Below are 12,278 nucleotides of genomic sequence, written 5' to 3' on the forward strand. Positions count from 1 at the left end.
CTTACTCCGTCTTTTTGGGTTAGGATGCGCACGCAGTTTATCAATTCACTTAGGCAAATGATAGAACTGCAGCAGATCTCACGTTTATCTCCAGAATTACGAACCTCAATTATCAGATACAGTAACAAAGGCTACGCTATTAGAAAGATTATTCGTTTTCAAGCACATACGCACGCCGAATTGCGTATTTACGGTATTTATAGGAATTCTTCAATGCGGGAAACCACGTTGTTGTCGGTAAACATAAAACAAAATGGAGAAAAGGAAGAGTACAGAGCATTCGGCAAACCTTGGCCGATTCCGGTACCTTTCATCTAACCTCGGATGTATGACGGTAAGCGATATGCAGCTACGCCAGCACATTGTGATGCGGCTACTGGTTTACTTATTAGGAAGACTTGCCGCTTTACAAAGAAGTTCTTAAAATGGCGTCGTTCGAAGAATGTATAGAGTTTTCATTGCAGAATTGTCCTTTGTTAAAGAAAATTGGATAAACTTGAAAGAAAAGCAGCTTCAGACGTTGAAGGCTTTGTATGATGGTCAAGACTGTGTATCTATTTTGCCAACAGGCTATGGAAAAAGTGTGATTTTTCATTTATTACCGTGGTTTGCTCAGCGTAAATATGCGAGGGAGAAACCGATGACTGTCATAGTGGTTTCCCCGTTAAATTCTATCATGGAAGACCAAGTGACGAGTCTAAGAAAGAGCGGAATAAGTGCTTGTTGTCTAAACATTACAGGTACAGTAACGAGTTCCACTATACATCTATAATGTTAAAAATCGACTTTTATCTGTGGAATATAGTACACACACACCCTGTATTCCAATAGGAGCCTGAAGTTCTCTTAAATAATGAATAATAATAGTAATACACAAAATACCTCTTAAATGCTTAAAAAATAAGCATTTAAGAGGTGGTTTTTTTTGTATTACTATTATTCATTATTGACAGAACTTCAGGCTCCTATGTAAAAGTTTTGCCCTCGTATAGTGATTTTTCTTTCGTCAACTATGTGGTTCTGTCTTGACTTAACTTCAGCTGGCTACAGGTCAATGAATGACAACACGTTTTATAAAGTTCTACAATTTATTATGTACCAAACGAAACAGTGAAGTAAATTAGATGAAACATGATGAATAGATATGCACAATGCTACAGCACGTCAACCACTCGACCGGTCCATACTATAACAGTATACCGTGTAACATATGTCCTCTCAAAAATGTCCACCCTGTATCCCACCTTGGAAAATAAGTTTAAACACACCCCGATAATATATTACAACATGTCTACAACAGGAAAATAACCATCCTAAATTAACACCGAGATAATTCTACCCAAACATGCCTACAATGGGAAAATACCACCCAGCCCGGAATAATTTTAAGGTCTAAGGCCGAAATACACTCCTACAAACCTGCCCGTAAGAAGGGTAAAGACGAGCCGGCCAGCTACATGTAAGCCTCTGCCAGACTGATTTACAATACCAAAAACACCCAGCTATATAGTCAAATTTAATTGTATTCCTTTAAATGCACGTGCCATGTAGTATTTGAAATACACATGCCATGTAGTATTTGAAATACACATGCCATGTAGTATTTGAAATACACATGCCATGTAGTATTTGCACTCGATACTGACCCATACCTGAGCGTAGAGTGCTGTACAGGTTAGGTAACATATCCTAAAAATATTAACCAATCAGAAACGTCTAAATAATATACCGGAAGGGACTCCCCAACGGGAATACCCCAGGTACACCCATTCCGTTACACCAAACGTAAATACAGAAATATATATGCAACAAGTAAGTGTTCAAAACCCAATCCTTTTACATTTATATATATATTTACACGAAACATAAATATGGAAATATATACAAGTGTTCAAAACCCAATCCTTTTACACATATATATATATAAATGCACCTGTATCATTGTCCGTTTACTCTACACATACATGTGAAATAGACAGATGTATACATTCTTTTGATGTCAGAAGTAGTAATTCCTTGTATTTATTTGAAGGTACACATGGTTTTACATTTAATGAGGAAAATGTTGTAGTGGAAAGAGATGATGAAGTCGATCAACCTCGTACAGTTGCCATAGAATGTGATGTACCATTTGAGGAACTGAAGAATGGAGAGTTTAACTTGATATATTCTCACCCTGAAGCCTTAATGAAAACCAAATTTTCCAGACTTCTGCGATCCAAATTGTATCAAGATCTTGTCTGCGCAATAGTTATTGATGAAGTCCATATGGTTTCAGAGTGGTAAGTTTTATGAAGTACACATATGTATATAACTAAGACTTTGTACTTATTTTTTACCACAATGATACATTATATAATGAAATGATAACAATATATACCAGGGTATATATATATATTCTAACATCAACACAAGTTTTTGCTATGTACGAGGGTTCGATTCCCTCCCTAGGCAATATTGAATTTAAAGCTGGTGCAAAGTGGGCAGATTGCCTAGTGGCCCCACATAGCCTGAGGAGTACACTTTTTTTAAATACTTATTAAAATAATTTAAAGCTATTTTTGTATGTTCACTTTAGAGGGCCTGGGGATGGATATTCAAATGTATTTGGAAGATCCAAGGTGGTAGGTTTCTGGTTTTAACAAATTTTATTGTATTTACAAAAGGATTAGACAACAGGTAGTGCCTATAATAGTCTTCTCCTGAAACGGTACAACATATATATATTTACAAAGAATAATAAGATATATTTACAAAATTATCGATGATTAATTACATATTGAAATAGATGGACATTTATATGGAAAATACGTATATATGTTTGAATTAATGATATGGCTGAATGTTTAAACTACACACACTAATAACAAGGCTAACACCTCTACCAGTGGCGTACAAAATGTAGATGACTAGTTCATTTTCGATGTTATGGAACAAGTACAAGTTCTGTGTCACTGGCAACATGCATACTTCTAAGCACACACCCACACACACACCAACACACATACACACATTCACAGAGCATATTGATATAACCGGAAGTATTAAATAACAAGAGGCCCATGGGCCTTAACGGTCACCTGATATATTTATACAGAGAGTTGATTTTGTTTTTAACATGATTCAAAGTGACAAAAAAACAATAAAACCACCTTATTCAATATCTAGTATACAGATTTCAGACTAAAAAGGATTTGAAACTAGCAACTCTGATCCTAAACAAGGAAAATGAAGAAATTTTAGCACACTGACTCCTTTGAGCCCCACCCTACAGCTCTTGGGCGTAGGGCTGGCTCAAATTTTCAAAGTATCAAACTGTCAACTCAAGGTTATAAATCTTAAGACCCTTCCATCTATGAAGAGTGTTTGATTCTAACATAAATGGGTCTTGAGAAGAAGATTTTTGAAATTTCAGTTAATTCGACCATTTTTTGCCCAACCCATCAGCCCCTGGGGGTCAGTCAGGGCTGATATGTGCTTATTATCAAAATGCTACCTAATACTGATATTGCTAACCCAAATTGAAATAATTTCCGATGGAAATTAAACAAATGTTGGTCCAAAATGTGATTTCCCTATATAAACTAAAGTAAAGTTTACCCCCTCCCCAGGGGTAAACATGAGACCCCAGGGTCAAGAAATTCACAATTTCGGTAAAGCACCTTAAGACCCTTCCATCTATGAAGAGTATTTGATTCTACCATATCTGGGTCTTGAGAAGAAGAATTTTGAAATTTCAGTAAATTCAACCCTTTTTGGCCCCACCCATCAGCCCCTGGGGGTCAGCCAGGGCTCATAGGTACATACTATCAAACTGCTACATAATACTGATAATGCTAACCCAAATTTAATTACTTTCAATGGAAATTAAACAGATGTTGGTCCAAAATGTCATTTCCCTATATAAACTATAGTAAAGTTTACCCCCTTCCAGGGGGGAACGTGAGACCCCAGGGTCAAGAAATTCACAATTTCAGTAACGCACCTTAAGACCCTTCCATCTATGAAGAGTATTTGATTCTACCATATCTGGGTCTTGAGAAGAGGATTTTTGAAATTTCAGTCAATTCAACCCTTTTTGGCCCCACCCATCAGCCCCTGGGGGTCAGTCAGGGCTCACAGGTGCATACTTTATAAAGGCGATCGCAAAAGGTCACTTGAGACTTTTTCTCAGGTGACCTAAAAATATACTAATCAAATTCGAGTTAGGTGAATCCATCTATTAGTTAAATCACTAAATTTCTCAACTTTAGATAATATATAATTATCAGTTTCTGTTGATAGCTCATTATCTCCTGATGTAAGTAATTTCAGACTTATAAATCCTAATACATTATATATTTCATATCAATCCTGTCTGAAATCAGAATAATTAGGATAATTCACAAGAACAACGGCATCTTGAATAAGGTGATCAGTAAATTTATCAAAGTTTGTAGGTAATGCAATATTGGTCACTATTAGCTAATATATACTTTCATAATTGCATAATTATATAATTTTACACAATTTCATTTTGCATGGGAGACGAATTCCGTACTGCATTTAAGAGATTAGGTGAACTGGTCTGTGTGTTTGACAAGGCTTTCCATTTAATGCTAACTGCACAGCAACTCTCAAATCTATTGAAACTCTCACAAAACAAATGAATTTGAAAACTCCAGCAGTGATATCTGAAAATGTGGATCGACCAAACATTTCCCTGGAGATCAGAAACAGATTGCCAAATATTAAAAAGTTTGAAAAATATGATGACTTGATTGAGCCAGTTGCATCAGAACTGAAGGAAAAGAAGCATTCCTTCCCAGTCACCATAATGTATGTCGAAAACTTGGAAGCCATGGGATACTTTTTCAATACACCTCTCACGAACTTAAGGAAGATGCATATGATGGGGAAAAAATTCCACAAAACAGAATATTTGCCCAATATCATAAGGGCTATCCAGAGTCAATGAAACATGTTATCATGCAAGAACTCGCAAAACATGATCCAAAGATACGACTTGTCCTGGCGACTGTCGCCCTCGGAATGGGAGTGAATGCACCAAGCGTTGTGCGTGTTATTCATTGTAGACCACCAACTACCTTAGAAAAATACCTACAGGGACTTGGACGGGCAGGGCGTCTTGGACAACCATCTGCAGCAAGTATGTACTTTAACAACAATGACATAGCGAAAAACAGGAAAGGAATGACAGAAGAAATGATAAAGTACTGCACTCTCAAAAGTTGTTTAAGACTCATGTTGGTAAATCACTTTGGATTTGATGGTGTTGTTTTCTCAGGCCAAAAAGGAGTTGCTGCTCAAACTGTAAAGAACTGTTTAGTATGTGTACATGATGATTTAGTTGTACAGTAGCAGAATTTGTTATCCCGATTTGACATTCTAATACACAGGTGGTAGTTTTAATTAGATCAAGTAGTTTTTATGTCCAAGAATATATATTGATGGAACCCACACATGAAGTACCTGTTGTTTTTAACTGAACTATGGAAAATTGGAAATGTACACATATCTTAATGATGGTTCCTCCTTTTAATATTGTGCCAGCTGGCATTTATTGTGAGATTTGTGACATTAACTGTTTTCTAGGTTTATTCTGAAAGATACATGAATATGCCCCTATAGCTATGGTCAAATTTTGGGATTACTTTTGATTAGCGAGTGTTTGTCCACAACTTTGATTTAGACCATAACTTTCAAACTACTTGATCTAATTAAAAATATACCGAAGATCAAAGCTGTAGATACCTTAATACAGCTAGTTAACTATCATTTTCTGAATCTGATTCATCTTCACTATCTACTGGAATAGCAATTCCTCTCTTCAGTCTTGCAACTTTCCTCATGACAATTTCCTTATAAGTTACTCTGTCTACATCAAATGGTGACTTTTTAAATTGATGAAAGATTTCCAGCTTTCGTCCTTGTGTAGGAGTCCAAATTTTCAAACGGACAAGTTCTTTCAGACCACACCTAACATCTCCTTCCAATGAACGCTTTCTGTGATGTGTATGCTTGTCATGAATATTTGTCATTCTATCAAAATTGTTAACAACATCCTGAATGACAGGTGCTGCTTTTGTTATGGTGACTATAGCTTTTTCAGTTTTGTTGGAACCCAGCCCTCGAATCAGTTCCTTCAATACCAACACTTCGTTCTCTTTCTGTAAATCTGTAGCCTTGTTGTCACCTCTGTGTCCAGTCATGTTTACATACGATTCATACCTAACTTTCATTGCCATTTTCTCAGAGAGAATGATTTCTGTTTTCAGGATGTAGTCAATGCATTCTTCAAGGTACTTTGACAAAATGGAATGACTGAAGAACACTGGAATGCAAAATTTCAATGTCATGTTTGTTCTCTCTGAATCCCCCTCCTTAATGGCATCTTTGAAGGTTAAAATCAAAAAGTACCACTGAAGGAACTGCATAACGTAATTGTGTAAATCATCCGATTCTCCTGTTTCAGCTTTTGAAATCCTGACCGAGATTTTATGATTTGACACGCAGATATCAACTGTCACTCAATGTTTAGCCTTTTCCGGTGTAACGTTAAATATGACGTTGTTGTTGTTGATGTTCAAATCAAATTTGAGCATTCTTCCATCCACTACGCTATTGACTGCAATGTTTGTGTCCAAGATATCCACATTAAGTAAAACTTCAGGTTCCTGCAAATGAAATAGTACGTTATTATAGAAAAAATAGAATGATTGGGTTTATGTTGTAAGACACCATTTATAGTCTTGCATGTATCACCAATACAGCTTAAAAAGAGCACTGTATTGATAGTTATGTGTAGTTTAAATTTGTGAAACACATTTTAAGAAAATGTTATTACATTAAAATCTATTGATGAATTGTATGACACATGTAAAAAGATTTGTTTATTGTTGTTTACCTCCTTTGGAAAAGTGCACACAAGCTCCTGTATAACCTCATCCATGATGCTGTGAAAGACATCCTTCTTGTATTTATTTTGCATAAATTTGATGTTGGTCTTCAGGAGAAGGTGTTTTGGTTCTGCATCTAGTGAGTCCATACCAAATTTGTCCATAACAAATGACAGGAAGTAAGCATTTCCCACTGTTAGGGCAAAATCTTCATGGGCCTAACAGTAATGAAAAAATGACATGTATAAGTGTCATAGTTAAAAACTCAAGATCAATTTAAGGTGTTTCTTTGTCATTTCAAAGACAAATGTTATAGTTCTATTAATATGTGTTCACTTGTAATTCAAAGTAAGCACGGTTTGGTACCCTTACTTGACATATCAAATAAAATAGCTGGGCATCCAGCAATCTGTAAATATTTCATTTTGAAAGAAAAAAGTAAACTTTCCATTAATTATAATACATGTATCTTCTGCTGGGATGTTCATGTATGAAACCATATTTAACATATCATTTTGATCCCAATAAACCTATCCACCTCACTCCTCCATTACATAAAAGGGCTTTATTATTTAAGTGTCAAGTATTACGTCTTTCTTTATTCAATTTAAGAAGTTAAGGTCAAGGTTTAAGTTAAAAAAGAAGTTTCAGTTTGTGATATTGATAGACAAACAAACCGTACAAGACAGACAATCTAATATCTGTTTACACCAATCTTTCAATCCAGGTGCATAAAAATGATTGTAGCATTATACATTTACCTCAAACCGGCCTTTGACTTTTCCAGTTATGTTGCTCCGTTCAATGGCTACCTTTAAATTGAACAGAGTGCCTTTGTCTCTACCACTGGTGGTTTTGTAGAATCCCTTGTACAATTTCTGGAAACAACAACAGGCATATTTAGAGCCATTGGCACACCTCGTCAGAATCTTTCCACAATATAATTATTATTATTACATTCTTAACAGCCCATCAACACTGAAAAGGTCATTAGGGCCAATAAATGATGAACACAAATAGGTATGACACAACACTGGCAACTAAAAAACTCAGTATGTTCAGACTTCTTTGAAGAAATACAATTTATAATACTCGAGTTTTGATTATGTCCAGCAAATTTTCTATTATATACAAGCTTTCAAGGCACACATCATAAGTTTTCTAAATATTTTAATGTATACATTGTTTCAGGAACACACAATTGCATTTATTCTATTTTACAAGTTTATTCCACATTACCTCCAGTAGATCTTGTAATGTATGGAATAATTCAACAATGATTGGTTCCAAGTGCTCCAATCGATCTACTGCTGTCAATGCTCCATCCTGAACAGCCTTGGCTCCTTGCAGTCTCACTCGGGTCAGTTGGTCTCCTCCAACTGGAACCTTTAGCTTGTCAAGGTCACATGCTGAAAATGTCATGAACTCTGTACAATTGGGCTATGCACTAGGCAGTCTGCCAACTTTGCACCAGCTGTAATATTTAATAATGCCTAGCTATATAGGGAGGGAATTGAACCCTCGTACATAGCCCAATTGATCTTTCTTTAAAAAATAAAGAAAAATAATAGACATTACTAAAATTTTGTTTAATCATTAATATTTCCATTATCATTAATTTCAATTTCCAAAATATTTCAACTTTAACCAATAAGAACACTGTGAATGAGGACATATAATTATAAACTAAGCTGTTGAGGGGTTCATAAGATATCTCATACACAAGCCTTTGACTTGAAAAGTAGTCGGGTGTGACATTTGACCCTTTAACCTCAACTGACAACCATGCTATTACCTCTTCCACTTTTGGTGTGACACTGCAAAATATGTGCCTCATATGACTTTATGACTTGGATGCAGTCTGAGTAACAGGCTTCATTCTTCAGCATTTCTGAGACATGACATCATCTAAAGTATGTGGTATATGCTGTGGAAGAATTGACTTCAACCAATCAAATTTAGCTGTGCAGACAGGAAGTGTCATCCAAATGGTCTGTTTTAATTCTGTCAAAGATGAAATCTGATGCAAAAAAATGGTAATCTTTATTTTTGTTGTCCATCCGGTTGTCATTTGTGGTAACATAAATATCCTAATGATCACCATTGATTTTGCCATCTTTTCCCTGGTTCACTTTCTCTATGATGCAAAAGTCAGAGTAGTCTGAAAAGTCTTTCAATAATTTCCGTTTTGTTTCGTGGGATAACGTAACATGAACCTGGTTCAGCCTTTCCAATAGCTAAAATGTGTTAAAATGCATAGTAATGCATTGGTCAAACAATGAAATTTGAATTTAACATCAATTTTAAACAAGTAATTAATACTATTTGATAAAATCATGTGTCTTTATCCTGATAATGGAAATTTTAAACTGAAACTGTATTGAAAATACACATTTAATAAGGTGTATTACCTACATATAATTCTAAATCAAATTTATCATTTAACACAATGAAATTAAAATGAATGTTGATACACTCTTTTCTCATTCAACATGCAGCAACTTGCTGCAAGATACCTATAAAATACTTGTTCAAATAAAAAAAAATGTTACATGTATGGTTCCCTCTTACTACAGTAGTAATATGCAAGAAAATTGAGGAATTCTTTTACTTTTAAATTTTCTTACCAATCATGTACATGTGTAGTTAATGCAATAAAATTGGTTGGTTTAGGTAACTTTGACATAACCAAAGTTAGACGATCCAACATGAAAACGTTAATTACATTTCTTGATAACTACTGACCAATTTTAATGTTGCTTGCCTTTACATGTACATGTACTGTAGTTGAAAAACTTCAAAACATGGGGTAGAAATAAGGAATAGTGTCAGGCTGACCTGGCCCAAAGGGCCCGTAGACTATAAAATATACAGGTCCTTCTGTAGACCATACAATTTCATATCCTACAATGAATGGGATAATATCAACCATTACAATTTACATTCATCATACAATTTATTCATTCACTGACAATTTACAGACATTATTGCACTACTCATACATTATAGGCATACCATTTGTATAATATACACTTTACATTCACCGTACAATTCATCATACAATGCAATAAAGCACTGGTATCATAAACACTATTATATACTGAGACACTATACTATATCCTCATACATTATATTCATATCATACTATCAAGTATTATGCTTCTCATATCATACAATTACACTGTGTAACCAACAGTATTACAGTTATTACACCATACAGTATTTCATGCATCATACAAGGGTATACCTGGTAGTATACAATTACACTGACATTATAGACATTTTAATCATCAGTAACATAATAGAGGTATTACCCTTCTCTAATTACTGCAGTATGCATGGTTGGTATGTATATTTATATATATATGGGGCAAAGAAGCAATTTCAACAGTGTGGACAAGTTTAGTTTGTCAAATATTCGGAGCGATCTGCTCCTTTATAAAGACACAGTGAAACAAAACAGTTACATGTACAAACATCATATTACAAGAAGATAGAACTGATATACTATAATTGAAAATATAGCTATTATATAAAACCAATAGTCCCCTCGGCTGAAGACAGCCGAAGGCTATTTATTTATATATATGCATGTATATAGTTGTGGGCAGTTGACCCCCTGCAGGTAGGGCGTAAGAATTGTACCTGCTGCCCCCAATTGCATGATCGTAAGAGGCGACTTAATTTGGGACCTTATCTCTTCTCTCCTTTCTAAATAACTTTCTTCTTCCTAATGTCTCCCTTGACAATGCCTCACTTTTGGCCATTTGTTGAGCGTTCGCCCCTGTGAGGAAGGCTTTGGGTTCTGTCCCCTGGCCGAGACATACCAAAGTCTTTAAAAATGGTAGTTTCTACTCCTGCTTAACGCTCAGCAAATTAGGAGTGGGACGACTGGTTCGCCCGTTGTCAGTATAATGTGACCGGGTGGGGCGTCCTGCTGGGTGTCTTCGGCAGTATGTTTCAGTGAGGTAGCACTATAAAGTCGGCATCAGTTCCGCGCTATCACAAGGAGACAAACACGAACATATCGCAGCCTCCCAAAATACACACACATACACTACACGCATGCATCTTGCACACAGGGGAGGCCGTCCTTAAATGACCTTAGCTGTTAATAGGACGTTAAACAAAATCAAACAAACAAACAAAAAAAGTGGGCAGCTGATAGGTTTTAAAAGTTAACAAGCCAGGCGGACCAGCCCATTGTAAGATCAGCTGGCCCTTCATTAAACATATATAATTAATGGTCCCAGACAGACAGGCTTGTGATTATTTCTACCCCTGAAAACAGCAAATGATAAAGCAACAATAAACGTAAGAAACAAAACTTTCAACTTTAAGGGTACAGGTAACATAAAACAAATGATTTTTTTCTTCTTATACCTTATTATCTGCATGGTATCTTATGCACAATGCAGATATAATGCGTTGAATAGCACAGGCCCTCACATTTCTACAATGTAGGATCATACCATAGATCACTGACATTGTTGACAACTTGGACTCTGCTGAAATTTTGTCACCTACAAAAATATGTTATTGTTTAATTTAACTTTATAGTATCAGGAAGACTAATTCAGCATTCAATTAAGGATTGCACATTGGGTCATTGTTCACAAAAAAAAATAAAAAAAAAATAGTATAAAAACAAGGCTTGTCTATAGATACTTTTGCCGTTGCATCCAGGCCTTAGTGACCCATGCCATCTGTGAAGATAATTTCCTGTTTGTCATTCATAATAGTGATACTTTAAATTTATAGCTACTGTAAAAAAAAGAACAAAATACTCACCAAGAGCAGAAAATAAAACCCTGAAGAGCTCAGGACATTTCTCATACATTTCCCTAGTAACATCCCTGGACCAGTCTCTCTTGCACAGTTCATTTGGATCTTTTACAAATAATATACTTTTTCCAAGTTTTGCAACAGTTTGCACAGACTTGTCAATAACAGGTAATGTATCACAAACTAGCTGCTTCATAACATCTTCGGCAGATGTTTCGGTCGGGGTATCAGGTTCACTTTGTGTACTGTATGACTTAGTATAGCCGTGGTCTGGCAAAGAGCTAAAAGCTGGACACGGAGTTGCTACAGGTGTGGGCACAGATGTGGAAGATGCATGATGAGCTGTGTCAAACGTCAATCTCTGTCGAGACTTCTTTGGTAATTTTTCATCGTCATTTAAACTCAAACATTTCAACTTTTCCACTAAACGCTGAATCTGATTGGCGACTGACATCTTAAGGGACGATGGAGGAAATGTTGACATTCGCTTCTGTCGCTTATGTATGCTAATAAACTCATCAATGTTATTGATACATGTTTCCTTTAAACTGACAGCGGCTGTGATCTTATTCATGCAACTTTCACAGACATGCA

At 35.7% G+C, this 12,278-nt stretch overlaps 2 pseudogenes; one reads left to right on the forward strand and one right to left on the reverse strand.

Moving 5' to 3' along the window:
- Positions 1-253: 253 nt before the first annotated feature.
- LOC110466734 lies at positions 254-5,342 on the forward strand (annotated as a pseudogene).
- A 426-nt stretch (positions 5,343-5,768) lies between these two features.
- Positions 5,769-12,278, reverse strand: part of LOC110466735 — an 18,980-nt pseudogene continuing 12,470 nt past the window's right edge.

This window comes from Mizuhopecten yessoensis, unplaced genomic scaffold (genome assembly GCF_002113885.1).
Source record: "Mizuhopecten yessoensis strain PY_sf001 unplaced genomic scaffold, ASM211388v2 scaffold11143, whole genome shotgun sequence".
NCBI classification, from domain to species: Eukaryota; Metazoa; Mollusca; class Bivalvia; order Pectinida; family Pectinidae; genus Mizuhopecten; species Mizuhopecten yessoensis.